Source organism: Petromyzon marinus (genome assembly GCF_048934315.1).
Source record: "Petromyzon marinus isolate PM22_M1 ecotype Great Lakes invasive population chromosome 70 unlocalized genomic scaffold, UKy_Petmar_22M1.pri1.0 chr70_unloc.4, whole genome shotgun sequence".
Lineage (NCBI taxonomy): Eukaryota > Metazoa > Chordata > Hyperoartia > Petromyzontiformes > Petromyzontidae > Petromyzon > Petromyzon marinus.
Window position 1 is genome coordinate 460,522 of NW_027422606.1, and position 17,218 is coordinate 477,739.

At 50.8% G+C, this 17,218-nt stretch overlaps 1 protein-coding gene across 1 annotated transcript in view; it reads right to left on the reverse strand.

Annotated features, from left to right (window-relative positions):
* The window catches only part of LOC116937797 (organic solute transporter subunit alpha-like), a 136,436-nt gene that overhangs the window by 91,723 nt on the left and 27,495 nt on the right, over nt 1-17,218 (reverse strand). The gene's annotated exons all lie outside the window — the stretch shown is intronic.

A 17,218-nucleotide genomic window follows, 5' to 3' on the forward strand; every position in this document is an offset into this window, starting at 1 on the left:
CTCCACCTCCACCTCCTCCACCTCCTCATCCCCCCCCTCCTCCTCCTCACCTCCTCCTCACCTCCTCCCCCCTCCTCCTCCCCCTCCTCCTCCCCCCTTCCCCCCCCCCTCCTTAGCCCCTCCCCCCCTCCTTAGCCCCTCCTCCTTAGCCCCTCCCCCCGGCTCCCCGCTGCCTCGCGACGGTCTCCACGGCTCCAGCCCTCCCGGGGGATCCATCCCCAGCAGCAGCAGCAGCACGTCACGTGCTCTGGTGGGAGCAGTGGCATCAGAGTGTGTGTGTGTGTGACTCTGTGTGTGTGTGTGTGACTGTGTGTGTGTGTCTGTGTGTGTGTGTGACTGTGTGTGTGTGACTGTGTGTGTGTGAGTCTCTGTGTGTGTCTGTGTGTGTGTGTGTGACTGTGTGTGTGTGACTGTGTGTGTGTGAGACTGTGTGTGTGTGATTGTATGTGTGTATGTGACTGTGTGTGTGACTGTGTGTGTGTGTGACTGTGTGTGTGTGTCTGTGTGTGTGTGTGACTGTGTGTGTGTGACTGTGTGTGTGTGTGACTGTGTGTGTGTCTGTGTGTGTGTCTGTGTGTGTGACTGTGTGTGTGTGACTGTGTGTGTGTGACTGTGTGTGTGTGTCTGTGTGTGTGTGTGACTGTGTGTGTGTCTGTGTGTGTGTGACTGTGTGTGTGTGTGTGACTGTGTGTGTGTGACTGTGTGTGACTGTGTGTGTGTGACTGTGTGTGTGTGTCTGTGTGTGTGTGACTGTGTGTGTGTGTGACTGTGTGTGTGTGACTGTCTGTGTGTGTGTGACTGTGTGTGTGTGTGTGTGACTGTGTGTGTGACTGTGTGTGTGTGTCTGTGTGACTGTGTGTGTCTGTGTGTGTGTGACTGTGTGTGTGACTGTGTGTGTGTCTGTGTGTGTGACTGTGTGTGACTGTGTGTGTGTGTGACTGTGTGTGTGTGTGTGACTGTGTGTGTGTGTGTGACTGTGTGTGTGTGACTGTGTATGTGTGTGTGTGACTGTGTGTGTGTGTGTCTGTGTGTGTGTGACTGTGTGTGTGTGTGTCTGTGTGTGTGTGACTGTGTGTGTGTGTGACTGTGTGTGTGTCTGTGTGTGTGTGTGACTGTGTGTGACTGTGTGTGTGTGTGACTGTGTGTGTGTGTGACTGTGTGTGTGTGACTGTGTATGTGTGTGTGTGTCTGTGTGTGTGTGACTGTGTGTGTGTGACTCTGTGTGTGTGAGTCCGGCAAAACAACCCCGTACCTCCTCGCGGTGCCGGACGGGCAACTCAGTCGTGGACAGCGCTGTGGGGGGGAGATCCAATTTTGATTGGCTCCTTCCCTCATGGCATATGTGTCAACCACAGGGGCTAAACGGGGGCTCTGGACGGGTGCGAGGGGCTGGTAACCCCTCCACCTTCAATTAATTACCACGAAACCACGAGTTAAACTGAAATATGTAACTAATAAGCTTGTGCCGGAGGCCCCGGGGGGCCAGGCGTCTATGACGTCTCCTGGCCAAACCCCAATTGGCGGAGCCAGGAGATTGAATACCTACCCTCGGGGTTACTCCAAAAACAACGAAAAGCCACTACGGGTGGCCACGTGGAATGTTCGAACGCTCACTGCAGAGGAGAGGCTGCCACTCCTCTGTCGGGAGCTGGACCGGTACCGCCTGGATCTATGCGGCATTCAGGAGGTCTGGTGGACCGGCTCTGGCTCCTGCCACCATGAGGGGTGGACAGTCCTCTACTCGGGGCAGCAGACTGCCAAACAACAGGGTGTGGGTCTTCTTTTGAACAAAAGAATGAAGGGGGCGTGGGAGCGTGGCGGTGAGGTGTGGGAAGCTGTAAGCCCCAGGCTACTTTGGGCTCGCCTTCCCATCAACCGGAGGCGTGGAATGGTGGTCGTGGTTACTTATGCCCCCACCGAAGATGAACATCCGTGGAGGGATGCAGGCAAAGCCGATGAGTCAGATGCCTTCTATGACCTCCTGTCACAGGTGCTGGCTAAAGTGGCCCCTCGGGATAGAGTCATCATGTTGGGTGACTTCAATGCCCGAGTTGGTCATGATACTGGCACCTGGTCTGGAGTGATTGGAGGGCATGGGCCAGATCAGCTCAATAACAACGGTAGGAGGCTGCTAGATTTTTGTGCAGCCCATGGGCTTGTAATTACCAACACGCTGTTCCGGCATCGGCGCATCCACACAACATCATGGATGCATGCCGGGTTCAAGCAAGAACATCTGCTGGACTACATAGTGACGGACCAGCGAATGCGAGCCCATGTCCTTGACACCAGGACCTACCGTGGAGCTGATCTGCCCTCTGACCATCGACTAGTCATCTGTAAGATGCGCCTGCCATTCTTCCACTCCGGTGGTGGGTGTACACCCAGGACCCCATTCCAACATAAAGTGGCCTGGTCTCAGTTATCTGATGAAAGTTGCAAGCGAGAATTTCATCATCGCTTGCGGCTGGGATTGGCATCGTCCCCGACTCCTCCTGATGTCGAGGGTAAATGGGCGAGGTTTAGGACTGTGACTCATGCAGCTGCAATGGCTGCTTTGGGAATGCGGTCCAGACCTCCCCAGAGACCCTGGCTGACAGAGGAAGTGTTCAGGATGGTTGAGAAAAAGCGACAGGCCCACTGTCATCGGCTACAGAATCCCACGTCAGAGAATGAGGAGGCTTACCGCAGCCTTCGCTCGGAGGTTCGGAGAGCCGTGAGGCGCTGCAAGGATGGGTGGTGGTCGCGGGTTGCTGAGAAGATGGAGTCTGCCTCAGTGGCCCGTGATCACAAATTTCTATTTAACTCCATAAAAAAAGTAACCTGCAGCGCCACACCTATTACCATCATTAGGGGAAAAAACGGTGATCCATTCTCCGACCCCCAGGAACAGGTTCGCAGATTTGCTGAGCATTTCTGTGAGGTCCTGGGGGACGGAAAATCCCTCAGCCAGGAAAACATCGTGGCACAAAGTGAGGATGACCCTGCTGAGGCTGCGGTGCCTCAAATATTGGAAGAAGTCACCCCCTGTGAGTGGCTGGCTGAGGTGCCATCTGCTGAGGAAGTATTGAAGGTGATCCGGAGTCTGAGACCAGGAAAGGCAGCGGGCAGAGATGATCTCCCAAGCGAAATGCTGAGGGAGGGTGGCGTTTGTGCACAGAATGCCCTATATGACATCATAACAACAGTCTGGACCACTGGACGGGTTCCGCAGGATTGGAAGGATGCCCTGGTGGTCCCCCTTTTTAAGAAAGGGGACCGCACAGACTGTAACAACTTCAAAGGCATCTCACTCAGTGTGCCGGGAAAGGTCCTGGCAAGGATTATTCAGCATCGCCTTGCCAGGCACGCTGAGGAGAGGCTTGCGGAGCCCCAATGCGGTTTCAGGAAAGGGCGGTCCTGCACAGATGCCATATTTTCTGTCCGTCTGCTACAGCAGAGGTGTAGGGAATTCCAACAAGACCTACATCTCTGCTTTATTGACCTGGTCAAGACCTATGATACCATCAGTAGGCCTGGGCTCTGGGTCGTTCTTCGTGCTTTTGGAGTCCCTGACCCTCTGCTCACGATCATTAAGGACCTTCATGATGGAGAGCAGGCCCGGGTAAAACTACGTGGCCGGGAGTCAGAGCCATTCCCTGTACATCTTGGGGTGCGACAGGGATGTCCTCTGGCTCCCACATTATTTAACATCTATTTTGACCACGTAGTTCGTGAAGCCTTCAATAGCTGTACCGGGGGAATCTCCATATGGTACAGATATAATGGGAGGCTAATCGATGCCCGGGTGCGGTCAAGGGATGGCCCCCTATTGCTCAACCACGTTATGTATGCTGATGATTTGGTAATAGCTGCTCAGTCAGAGGAGGAGTTGGAGACGCTGCTGCTGAGACTGGAGCGTGCCACTAAGAGGTGAGGCCTTACCATCAGCCCCACCAAAACTAAGCACCTGCCTGGGTATTTTGTACCATCGGACACTCCACCCCCACAACTCCCAATCGGTGATGGGGCAGTTGTGGAGAGAGTGGAGAGTTTCCCATACCTGGGCAGTGTGCTTATGACTGGCTCAGGTTTAACAGCAGAGGTCTCACTCCGAATCAGTCGAGCGGCAATATCTTTTTATCGGTTACGTAACGCTGTGTGAAACTACCTGGTCTGTCGCTCCGCACTAAGCTTCAGGTCTTCTCGGCCATGGTCATTCCCTTCTCTACGCATGCGAAACGTGGACCCCCCTTAATGGAGCATCTTCGCCGGTTAGAAACATTTAGGCTGGCCTGCCTACGATCCATCCTGGGTTTAACCTGGCTGGATAGTGTGAGCTCAAAAATCCTTGAAAGATCTGGGCAAGGTCCGATCGGTGAGCTCCTCCGGCATGCAAGGCTGCGTTGGCTGGGTCATGTCGCCCGCATGCCCTGCCACCGCATGCTGAAACAGCTTTTGTTCGACCGGATCGAGGGGGCTAAACGGGCGCGGCACGGGCTAGAAAAGAGATGGAGTGATGTGGTACAAGAGGACGTGGAGCTGAGTGGACTTGCCGATGACTGGTACCAGCGGTGTCAAGATCAGCCTCTGTGGAGGAGGCTCGTGAAGGACGCTACTGGGCAGTTGGAGGCAGTCGCCCTCCAACAACAACGGAGGGCGGAGGAGCGACGCTTACAACAACGAGCGGAGCGCCGGGTGGCAAAAGTACAGCAGGTTGGCACAGTAGGGGGCACAGGTGGTGCATCAGCCAGTGATCTCAGTCAGTCGACCCGTGGCACCTGGGTCTGCTCCGTGACCTCCTGTCAGCAGGCGTTCGACAATTCACGTGGCATCAAGGTGCACATGGCCTGGCACAAACGACGTGGTGACGTCACTGCTACTTAGTGGCGAATGGTGGTTGTTGTTGTGTGTGACTGTGTGTGTGTAACTGTGTGTATCACTGTGTGTGTCTGGCAAAACAACCCCCTACCTCCTCGCGGTGCCGGACGGGCAACTCTGTCGTGGACGGTGCTGTGGGGGGAGGGCCAATTCCGATTGGCTCCTCCCCTCATGGCGTCTGTGACCACCACAGTGGCTAAACGGGGGCTCTGGACGGGTGCGAGGCGCTGGTAACCCCTCCACCTTCAACATTTTGACCACGAAACTACGAATACAAAATTTAACTAATAAGCTTGTGCCGGAGGCCTCGGGGGGACAGCATCTATGGCGTCTCCTGGCCAAACCCCAATTGGCGGAGCCAGGAGATTGAATCTCTACCCTCGGGGCTCCTCCAGAAACAACAAAAAGCCACTTCGTGTGGCCACGTGGAATGTTCGAACGCTCACTGCAGAGGAGAGGCTGCCACTCTTCTGTCGGGAGCTGGACCGGTACCGCCTGGATCTCTGTGGCATTCAGGGGGTCCGGTGGACCGGTTCTGGCTCCTGCCACCATGAGGGGTGGACAGTCCTCTACTCGGGGCAGCAGACTGCCAAACAACAGGGTGTGGCTCTTCTTTTGAACAAAAGAATGAAGGAGGCGTGGGAGCATGGCGGTGAGGTGTGGGAAGCTGTAAGCCCCAGGCTACTTTGGGCTCGCCTTCCCATCAACCGGAGGCGAGGAGTGGTGGTCGTGGTTACTTATGCCCCCACCGAAGACGAACATCCGTGGATGGATGCAGGCCAAGCCGATGAGTCAGATGCCTTCTATGACCTCCTGTCACAGGTGCTGGCTAAAGTGGCCCCTCGGGATAGAGCCATCTTGTTGGGTGACTTCAATGCCCGAGTTGGTCATGATGCTGGCACCTGGTCTGCGGTGATTGGAAGGCATGGTCCAGATCAGCTCAATAACAACGGTAGGAAGCTGCTAGATTTTTGTGCAGCCCATGGACTTGTAATTACCAACACGCTGTTCCGGCATCGGCGCATCCACACAACATCAACGATGCATGCTGGGTCCATGCAAGAACATCTGCTGGACTACATAGTGACGGACCAGCGGATGCGAGCCCATGTCCTTGACACCAGGACCTACCGTGGAGCTGATCTGCCCTCTGACCATCGACTAGTCACTGTAAGATGCGCCTGCCATTCTTCCACTCCGGTGGTGGGTGTACACCCAGGACCCCATTCCAAACTAAAGTGGCCTGGTCTCAGTTATCTGATGAAAGTTGCAAGCGAGAATTTCGTCATCGCTTGTGGCTGGGGTTGGCATCGTCCCCCACTCCTCCTGATGTCGAGGGTAAATGGGCGAGGTTTAGGACTGTGACTCATGCAGCTGCAATGGTTGCTTTGGGTACGCGGTCCAGACCTCCCCAGAGACCCTGGCTGACAGAGGAGGTGTTCAGGGTAGTTGAGAAAAAGCGACAGGCCCATTGTCATTGGCTACAAAATCCCACGTCAGAGAATGAGGAGGCTAACCGCAGCCTTCGCTCGGAGGTTCGGAGAGCCGTGAGGTGCTGCAAGGATGGGTGGTGGTCGCGGGTTGCTGAGGAGATGGAGTCTGCCTCAGTGGCTCGTGATCACAAATCTCTATTTAACTCCATCAAAAAAGTAACCTGCAGCGCCACACCTATTACCATCATTAGGGGAAAAAACGGTGATCCAATCTCCGACCCCCAAGCACAGGTTTGCAGATTTGCTGAGCATTTCTGTGAGGTCCTGGGGGAGGGGATATCCCTCAGCCAGGAAAACATCGTGGCACAAAGTGGGGATGACCCTGTTGAGGCTGCGGTGCCTTAAATATTGGCTGGGGTGCCATTTGTTGAGGAAGTACTGAAGGCGATCCAGATCCTGAGACCAGGAAAGGCACCGGGCAGAGATGATCTCTCAAGCGAAATGCTGAAGGAGGGTGGCGTTTGTGTCACAGACTGCCCTACATGACATCATAACAACAGTCTGGACCACTGGACGGGTTCCGCAGGATTGGAAGGATGCCCTGGTGGTCCCCCTCTTTAAGAAAGGAGACCGCACAGACTGTAACAACTACAGGGGCATCTCACTCCTCAGTGTGTCGGGAAAGGTCCTGGCAAAGATTATTCAACATTGCCTTGCCAGGCACGCTGAGGAGAGGCTTGCGGAGCCCCAATGCGGTTTCAGGAAAGGGCGGTCCTGCACAGATGCCATATTTTCTGTCCGTCTGCTACATCAGAGGTGTAGGGAATTCCAGCAAGACCTACATCTCTGCTTTATTGACCTGGTCAAGGCCTATGATACCATCAGTAGGCCTGGGCTCTGGGTTGTTCTTCGTGCTTTCGGAGTCCCTGACCCTCTGCTCACGATCATTAAGGACCTTCATGATGGTGCGTGGGCCCGGGTAAAACTACGTGGCCGGGAGTCAGGGCCATTCCCTGTACACCTTGGGGTGCGACAGGGATTTCCTCTGGCTCCCACATTATTTAACATCTATTTTGACTGCAAGGATCCAAACTCTTTGGTTCTTTCGCGTACGCGAAGAAATAAATAATGAATAAATAACACATTTTAAAATATAAATATAAATAAATCGCGGCGTTTCGAATGCAACACACGCAATCGTCATCAGGTGTGACAACCACAGCAAGGAAATGTATACTCTAGTGGGAGAGAGACCAGGGTTAGGGCAGTTAAATAAGTCAGAGAGAGCGAGGGGGTGATTGGTGCGAGGGATGCGTGAACTGCAGGTACAAAAGAGACGCTGACAGTAAAAGGGCAACGTGATTCTAGATTTGAAGCTTTCGTGACTGCAAGGATCCATACTCTTTGGTTCTATTGGGTAAAGCCACGTAGGTTAAAAAAATAAAATAACAAAAAATCACGACGTTTCGGCCACAATACAAGCGGCCTTCATCAGGTGAAGGGACGAGACTGTCTGAAGGACAGCTTAAAGGTCGTGATCTGAGCGTGGCTTTTTTTCACTCCAGCGCTGTCCTCCAGACAGTCTCGTCCCTTCACCTGATGAAGGCCGCTTGTGTTGTGGCCGAAACGTCGTGATTTTTTGTTATTTTATCTTTTTTACCTACGTGACTTTACCCAACAGAACCAAAGAGTAAGGCAACGTGATTGTTGCCAAGATAGATGATGACATCTAAAGCCGCACTGCTAAACGCTAAGGATGCAATGAGCTTGGTAAAATAGACTAATAACCTGGTAAATAAGATCGAACAACTATGAACGGCTAAATGTTACTTGGTTAATAACATCTTTCAAATGATTGCTCAGTTTGCATCCTTCCCCTGGGTTGAAGCTACGTCTATGTTTGTATATCTGGATGGCTTCATGAACAAATCTTTGATGGTAGTCAGACGGCTTGCAGAGCACCTTGATCTCGGAGACAACAATACCATGGGAGCCCACGGCGTTATAGCAATGAGCAGCGACGGCTGAGGAATTGGTTCTGCCGTGTTTCAGATCTGACTGGTGCTCGCGGATCCGGTCAGAGGCGTGTCGTTTCGTTTCGCCAATGTAACAGTCACCACAGGAGCAACTTAGTTTGCAGACCCCAGGGTATTGCAAGTCAGGAATGACAACCTTCACAGATGGGATTAGTTCACGGATTTTGTCTACTGTACAGAACCGGACCTGGATCTTGCGTTTGTTGAAGATTTTAGCAATCGTTTTGGTAACGCCTGCTACGTATGGTAACGTGATGGTTTTAGTCGGCGTCTCAGGGGGCTGTTTCTGCATGGTTGGAGAGACGGCAGTGCGGAGAGTACGGTCCGAGCATCCATTCATCTTGAGGGCTCGGCGTACGTGTTCCAGCTCACTGGCCAAGTGGTGTTGGTTCAGAAATGCAGTGGGCCCTATGGTGCAAGGTTTTGATGAGAGAATTCTTCTGTGCCGGGTGGTGGTGGTGGTGGTGGGATTCAGGTTCCAGATAGGAATCTGTGTGGGTGGCTTTCCTGTAGACAGAATGTCCTAAGGAGCCATCAGGCTTCTTATCAAACAAAACATCCAGGAATGGTAGCTTACCATCCTTCTGCACTTCCTTGGTGAATTTGATGGATTGGTGTATGGAATTGATGTGGTTGAGGAATTGGTTCAATGCTATTAAGCCATGTGGCCAAATGACCAAAGTGTCATCTACGTATCTTTTCCACAAGGAAGGAAAGTACGGTGCATGTCTGGATGGCATCCGTTTCAAATTTCTCCATGGAAACATTCGCTATCACTGGAGATACAGGGGAACCCATGGGCGTACCTTCATTTTGTTTGTAGAAAGTACCATGTGTGGCGGCAACGCCACTTAGTGGCGATCAGCAGCTGTTGTCGTGAGAGTGAGTGGAGTTTGTATGATCTCCACCTGTTCTACAGAGTGAGTGGAGATTGTGTGATCTCCCCCTGTTCTACAGAGTGAGTGAGTGGAGTTTGTGTGATCTCTCCCTGTTCTACAGAGTGAGTGGAGTTTGTGTGATCTCCCCCTGTTCTACAGAGTGAGTAAGTGGGGTTTGTGTGATCTCCCCCTGTTCTACAGAGTGAGTGAGTGGAGTTTGTGTGATCTCCCCCTGTTCTACAGAGTGAGTGAGTGGAGTTTGTGTGATCTCCCCCTGTTCTACAGAGTTAGTGGAGTTTGTGTGATCTCCCCTGTTCTACAGAGTGAGTGAGTGGAGTTTGTGTGATATCCCCCTGTTCTAGTGAGTGAGTGGAGTTTGTGTGATCTCCCCCTGTTCTACAGAGTGAGTCGAGTTTGTGTGATCTCCCCCTGTTCTACAGAGTGAGTGAGTGGAGTTTGTGTGATCTCCCCCTGTTCTACAGAGTGAGCGGAGTTTGTTGGATCTCCCCCTGTTCTACAGAGTGAGTGGAGTTTGTGTGATCTTCCCCTGTTCTACAGAGTGAATGAGTGGAGTTTATGTGATCTCCCCCTGTTCTACAGAGTAAGTGAGTGGAGTATGTGTGATCTCCTCTTGTTCTACAGAGTAAGTGAGTGGAGTTTGTGTGATCTCCCCCTGTTCTACAGAGTGAGTGGAGTTTGTGTGATCTCCCCCTGTTCTACAGAGTGAGTAAGTGGAGTTTGTGTGATCTCCCAATGTTCTACAGAGTGAGTGAGTGGAGTTTGTGTGATCTCCCCCTGTTCTACAGAGTGAGTGAGTGGAGTTTGTGTGATCTCCCCCTGTTCTACAGAGTGAGTGGAGTTTGTGTGATCTCCCCTGTTCTACAGAGTGAGTGAGTGGAGTTTGTGTGATCTCCCCCTGTTCTACAGAGTGAGTGAGTGGAGTTTGTGTGATCTCCCCCTGTTCTACAGAGTGAGTGAGTGGAGTTTGTGTGATCTCCCCCTGTTCTACAGAGTGAGTGAGTGGAGTTTGTGTGATATCCCCCTGTTCTAGTGAGTGAGTGGAGTTTGTTTGATCTTCCCCAGTTCTACAGAGTGAGTGAGTGGAGTTTGTGTGATCTCCACTTGTTCTACAGAGTGAGTGGAGATTGTGTGATCTCCCCCTGTTCTACAGAGTGAGTGAGTGGAGTTTGTGTGATCTCTCCCTGTTCTACAGAGTGAGTGGAGTTTGTGTAATCTCCCCCTGTTCTACAGAGTGAGTAAGCGGAGTTTGTGTGATCTCCCCCTGTTCTACAGAGTGAGAGAGTGGAGTTTGTGTGATCTCCCCCTGTTCTACAGAGTGAGTGAGTGGAGTTTGTGTGATCTACCACTGTTCTACAGAGTTAGTGGAGTTTGTGTGATCTCCCCTGTTCTACAGAGTGAGTGGAGTTTGTGTGATATCCCCCTGTTCTAGTGAGTGAGTGGAGTTTGTGTGATCTCCCCCTGTTCTACACAGTGAGTCGAGTTTGTGTGATCTCCCCCAGTTCTACAGAGTGAGTGAGTGGAGTTTGTGTGAACTCCCCCTGTTCTACAGAGTGAGTGAGTGGAGTTTGTGTGATCTCCCCCTGTTCTACAGAGTGAGCGGAGTTTGTTGGATCTCCCCCTGTTCTACAGAGTGAGTGGAGTTTGTGTGATCTTCCCCTGTTCTACAGAGTGAATGAGTGGAGTTTATGTGATCTCCCCCTGTTCTACAGAGTAAGTGAGTGGAGTATGTGTGATCTCCTCTTGTTCTACAGAGTAAGTGAGTGGAGTTTGTGTGATCTCCCCCTGTTCTACAGAGTGAGTGGAGTTTGTGTGATCTCCCCCTGTTCTACAGAGTGAGTAAGTGGAGTTTGTGTGATCTCCCCCTGTTCTACAGAGTGAGTGAGTGGAGTTTGTGTGATCTCCACCTGTTCTACATAGTGAGTGAGTGGAGTTTGTGTGATCTCCCCCTGTTCTACAGAGTGAGTGGAGTTTGTGTGATCTCCCCTGTTCTACAGAGTGAGTGAGTGGAGTTTGTGTGATATCCCCCTGTTCTACAGAGTGAGTGATTGGAGTTTGTGTGATCTCCCCCTGTTCTACAGAGTGAGTGGAGTTTGTGTGATCTCCCCTGTTCTACAGAGTGAGTGAGTGGAGTTTGTGTGATATCCCCCTGTTCTACAGAGTGAGTGAGTGGAGTTTGTGTGATCTCCCCCTGTTCTACAGATTGAGTGGAGTTTGTGTGATCTCCCCTGTTCTACAGAGTGAGTGAGTGGAGTTTGTGTGATATCCCCCTGTTCTAGTGAGTGAGTGGAGTTTGTATGATCTCCCCCTGTACTATACAGTGAGTGAGTGGAGTTTGTGTGATCTTCCCCTGTTCTACAGAGTGAATGAGTGGAGTTTATGTGATCTCCCCCTGTTCTACAGAGTGAGTGGAGATTGTGTGATCTCCCCCTGTTCTACAGAGTGAGTGAGTGGAGTTTGTGTGATCTCTCCCTGTTCTACAGAGTGAGTGGAGTTTGTGTGATCTCCCCCTGTTCTACAGAGTGAGTAAGTGGAGTTTGTGTGATCTCCCCCTGTTCTACAGAGTGAGTGAGTGGAGTTTGTGTGATCTCCCCCTGTTCTACAGAGTGAGTGAGTGGAGTTTGTGTGATCTCCCCCTGTTCTACAGAGTTAGTGGAGTTTGTGTGATCTCCCCTGTTCTACAGAGTGAGTGAGTGGAGTTTGTGTGATATCCCCCTGTTCTAGTGAGTGAGTGGAGTTTGTGTGATCTCCCCCTGTTCTACAGAGTGAGTCGAGTTTGTGTGATCTCCCCCTGTTCTACAGAGTGAGTGAGTGGAGTTTGTGTGATCTCCCCCTGTTCTACAGAGTGAGCGGAGTTTGTTGGATCTCCCCCTGTTCTACAGAGTGAGTGGAGTTTGTGTGATCTTCCCCTGTTCTACAGAGTGAATGAGTGGAGTTTATGTGATCTCCCCCTGTTCTACAGAGTAAGTGAGTGGAGTATGTGTGATCTCCTCTTGTTCTACAGAGTAAGTGAGTGGAGTTTGTGTGATCTCCCCCTGTTCTACAGAGTGAGTGGAGTTTGTGTGATCTCCCCCTGTTCTACAGAGTGAGTAAGTGGAGTTTGTGTGATCTCCCAATGTTCTACAGAGTGAGTGAGTGGAGTTTGTGTGATCTCCCCCTGTTCTACAGAGTGAGTGAGTGGAGTTTGTGTGATCTCCCCCTGTTCTACAGAGTGAGTGGAGTTTGTGTGATCTCCCCTGTTCTACAGAGTGAGTGAGTGGAGTTTGTGTGATCTCCCCCTGTTCTACAGAGTGAGTGAGTGGAGTTTGTGTGATCTCCCCCTGTTCTACAGAGTGAGTGAGTGGAGTTTGTGTGATCTCCCCCTGTTCTACAGAGTGAGTGAGTGGAGTTTGTGTGATATCCCCCTGTTCTAGTGAGTGAGTGGAGTTTGTTTGATCTTCCCCAGTTCTACAGAGTGAGTGAGTGGAGTTTGTGTGATCTCCACTTGTTCTACAGAGTGAGTGGAGATTGTGTGATCTCCCCCTGTTCTACAGAGTGAGTGAGTGGAGTTTGTGTGATCTCTCCCTGTTCTACAGAGTGAGTGGAGTTTGTGTAATCTCCCCCTGTTCTACAGAGTGAGTAAGCGGAGTTTGTGTGATCTCCCCCTGTTCTACAGAGTGAGAGAGTGGAGTTTGTGTGATCTCCCCCTGTTCTACAGAGTGAGTGAGTGGAGTTTGTGTGATCTACCACTGTTCTACAGAGTTAGTGGAGTTTGTGTGATCTCCCCTGTTCTACAGAGTGAGTGGAGTTTGTGTGATATCCCCCTGTTCTAGTGAGTGAGTGGAGTTTGTGTGATCTCCCCCTGTTCTACACAGTGAGTCGAGTTTGTGTGATCTCCCCCAGTTCTACAGAGTGAGTGAGTGGAGTTTGTGTGAACTCCCCCTGTTCTACAGAGTGAGTGAGTGGAGTTTGTGTGATCTCCCCCTGTTCTACAGAGTGAGCGGAGTTTGTTGGATCTCCCCCTGTTCTACAGAGTGAGTGGAGTTTGTGTGATCTTCCCCTGTTCTACAGAGTGAATGAGTGGAGTTTATGTGATCTCCCCCTGTTCTACAGAGTAAGTGAGTGGAGTATGTGTGATCTCCTCTTGTTCTACAGAGTAAGTGAGTGGAGTTTGTGTGATCTCCCCCTGTTCTACAGAGTGAGTGGAGTTTGTGTGATCTCCCCCTGTTCTACAGAGTGAGTAAGTGGAGTTTGTGTGATCTCCCCCTGTTCTACAGAGTGAGTGAGTGGAGTTTGTGTGATCTCCACCTGTTCTACATAGTGAGTGAGTGGAGTTTGTGTGATCTCCCCCTGTTCTACAGAGTGAGTGGAGTTTGTGTGATCTCCCCTGTTCTACAGAGTGAGTGAGTGGAGTTTGTGTGATATCCCCCTGTTCTACAGAGTGAGTGATTGGAGTTTGTGTGATCTCCCCCTGTTCTACAGAGTGAGTGGAGTTTGTGTGATCTCCCCTGTTCTACAGAGTGAGTGAGTGGAGTTTGTGTGATATCCCCCTGTTCTACAGAGTGAGTGAGTGGAGTTTGTGTGATCTCCCCCTGTTCTACAGATTGAGTGGAGTTTGTGTGATCTCCCCTGTTCTACAGAGTGAGTGAGTGGAGTTTGTGTGATATCCCCCTGTTCTAGTGAGTGAGTGGAGTTTGTATGATCTCCCCCTGTACTATACAGTGAGTGAGTGGAGTTTGTGTGATCTTCCCCTGTTCTACAGAGTGAATGAGTGGAGTTTATGTGATCTCCCCCTGTTCTACAGAGTAAGTGAGTGGAGTATGTGTGATCTCCTCTTGTTCTACAGAGTGAGTGAGTGGAGTTTGTGTGATCTCCCCCTGTTCTACAGAGTGAGTGAGTGGAGTTTATGTGATCTCCCCCTGTTCTACAGAGTGAGTGGAGTTTGTGTGATCTCCCCCTGTTCTACAGAGTGAGTGGAGTTTGTGTGATCTCCCCCTGTTCTACAGAGTGAGAAAAATGGAGTTTGTGTGATCTCCCCCTGTTCTACAGAGTGAGTGAGTGGAGTTTGTGTGATCTCCCCCTGTTCTACAGAGTGAGTGAGTGGAGTTTGTGTGATCTCCCCCTGTTCTACAGAGTGAGTGGAGTTTGGGTGATCTCCCCTGTTCTACAGAGTGATTGAGTGGGGTTTGTGTGATCTCCCCCTGTTCTAGTGAGTGAGTGGAGTTTGTGTGATCTCCCCCTGTTCTACAGAGTGAGTCGAGTTTGTGTGATCTCCCCCTGTTCTACAGAGTGAGTGAGTGGAGTTTGTGTGATCTCCCCCTGTTCTACAGAGTGAGCGGAGTTTGTTGGATCTCCCCCTGTTCTACAGAGTGAGTGGAGTTTGTGTGATCTTCCCCTGTTCTACAGAGTGAATGAGTGGAGTTTATGTGATCTCCCCCTGTTCTACAGAGTAAGTGAGTGGAGTATGTGTGATCTCCTCTTGTTCTACAGAGTAAGTGAGTGGAGTTTGTGTGATCTCCCCCTGTTCTACAGAGTGAGTGGAGTTTGTGTGATCTCCCCCTGTTCTACAGAGTGAGTAAGTGGAGTTTGTGTGATCTCCCAATGTTCTACAGAGTGAGTGAGTGGAGTTTGTGTGATCTCCCCCTGTTCTACAGAGTGAGTGAGTGGAGTTTGTGTGATCTCCCCCTGTTCTACAGAGTGAGTGGAGTTTGTGTGATCTCCCCTGTTCTACAGAGTGAGTGAGTGGAGTTTGTGTGATCTCCCCCTGTTCTACAGAGTGAGTGAGTGGAGTTTGTGTGATCTCCCCCTGTTCTACAGAGTGAGTGAGTGGAGTTTGTGTGATCTCCCCCTGTTCTACAGAGAGAGTGGAGTTTGGGTGATCTCCCCTGTTCTACAGAGTGAGTGAGTGGAGTTTGTGTGATATCCCCCTGTTCTAGTGAGTGAGTGGAGTTTGTGTGATCTCCCCCTGTTCTACAGAGTGAGTGGAGTTTGTTTGATCTTCCCCAGTTCTACAGAGTGAGTGAGTGGAGTTTGTGTGATCTCCACTTGTTCTACAGAGTGAGTGGAGATTGTGTGATCTCCCCCTGTTCTACAGAGTGAGTGAGTGGAGTTTGTGTGATCTCTCCCTGTTCTACAGAGTGAGTGGAGTTTGTGTAATCTCCCCCTGTTCTACAGAGTGAGTAAGTGGAGTTTGTGTGATCTCCCCCTGTTCTACAGAGTGAGAGAGTGGAGTTTGTGTGATCTCCCCCTGTTCTACAGAGTGAGTGAGTGGAGTTTATGTGATCTCCCCCTGTTCTACAGAGTAAGTGAGTGGAGTATGTGTGATCTCCTCTTGTTCTACAGAGTAAGTGAGTGGAGTTTGTGTGATCTCCCCCTGTTCTACAGAGTGAGTGGAGTTTGTGTGATCTTCCCCTGTTCTACAGAGTGAGTAAGTGGAGTTTGTGTGATCTCCCAATGTTCTACAGAGTGAGTGAGTGGAGTTTGTGTGATCTCCCCCTGTTCTACAGAGTGAGTGAGTGGAGTTTGTGTGATCTCCCCCTGTTCTACAGAGTGAGTGGAGTTTGTGTGATCTCCCCTGTTCTACAGAGTGAGTGAGTGGAGTTTGTGTGATCTCCCCCTGTTCTACAGAGTGAGTGAGTGGAGTTTGTGTGATCTCCCCCTGTTCTACAGAGTGAGTGAGTGGAGTTTGTGTGATCTCCCCCTGTTCTACAGAGTGAGTGAGTGGAGTTTGTGTGATATCCCCCTGTTCTAGTGAGTGAGTGGAGTTTGTTTGATCTTCCCCAGTTCTACAGAGTGAGTGAGTGGAGTTTTTGTGATCTCCACTTGTTCTACAGAGTGAGTGGAGATTGTGTGATCTCCCCCTGTTCTACAGAGTGAGTGAGTGGAGTTTGTGTGATCTCTCCCTGTTCTACAGAGTGAGTGGAGTTTGTGTAATCTCCCCCTGTTCTACAGAGTGAGTAAGCGGAGTTTGTGTGATCTCCCCCTGTTCTACAGAGTGAGAGAGTGGAGTTTGTGTGATCTCCCCCTGTTCTACAGAGTGAGTGAGTGGAGTTTGTGTGATCTACCACTGTTCTACAGAGTTAGTGGAGTTTGTGTGATCTCCCCTGTTCTACAGAGTGAGTGGAGTTTGTGTGATATCCCCCTGTTCTAGTGAGTGAGTGGAGTTTGTGTGATCTCCCCCTGTTCTACACAGTGAGTCGAGTTTGTGTGATCTCCCCCAGTTCTACAGAGTGAGTGAGTGGAGTTTGTGTGAACTCCCCCTGTTCTACAGAGTGAGTGAGTGGAGTTTGTGTGATCTCCCCCTGTTCTACAGAGTGAGCGGAGTTTGTTGGATCTCCCCCTGTTCTACAGAGTGAGTGGAGTTTGTGTGATCTTCCCCTGTTCTACAGAGTGAATGAGTGGAGTTTATGTGATCTCCCCCTGTTCTACAGAGTAAGTGAGTGGAGTATGTGTGATCTCCTCTTGTTCTACAGAGTAAGTGAGTGGAGTTTGTGTGATCTCCCCCTGTTCTACAGAGTGAGTGGAGTTTGTGTGATCTCCCCCTGTTCTACAGAGTGAGTAAGTGGAGTTTGTGTGATCTCCCCCTGTTCTACAGAGTGAGTGAGTGGAGTTTGTGTGATCTCCACCTGTTCTACATAGTGAGTGAGTGGAGTTTGTGTGATCTCCCCCTGTTCTACAGAGTGAGTGGAGTTTGTGTGATCTCCCCTGTTCTACAGAGTGAGTGAGTGGAGTTTGTGTGATATCCCCCTGTTCTACAGAGTGAGTGATTGGAGTTTGTGTGATCTCCCCCTGTTCTACAGAGTGAGTGGAGTTTGTGTGATCTCCCCTGTTCTACAGAGTGAGTGAGTGGAGTTTGTGTGATATCCCCCTGTTCTACAGAGTGAGTGAGTGGAGTTTGTGTGATCTCCCCCTGTTCTACAGATTGAGTGGAGTTTGTGTGATCTCCCCTGTTCTACAGAGTGAGTGAGTGGAGTTTGTGTGATATCCCCCTGTTCTAGTGAGTGAGTGGAGTTTG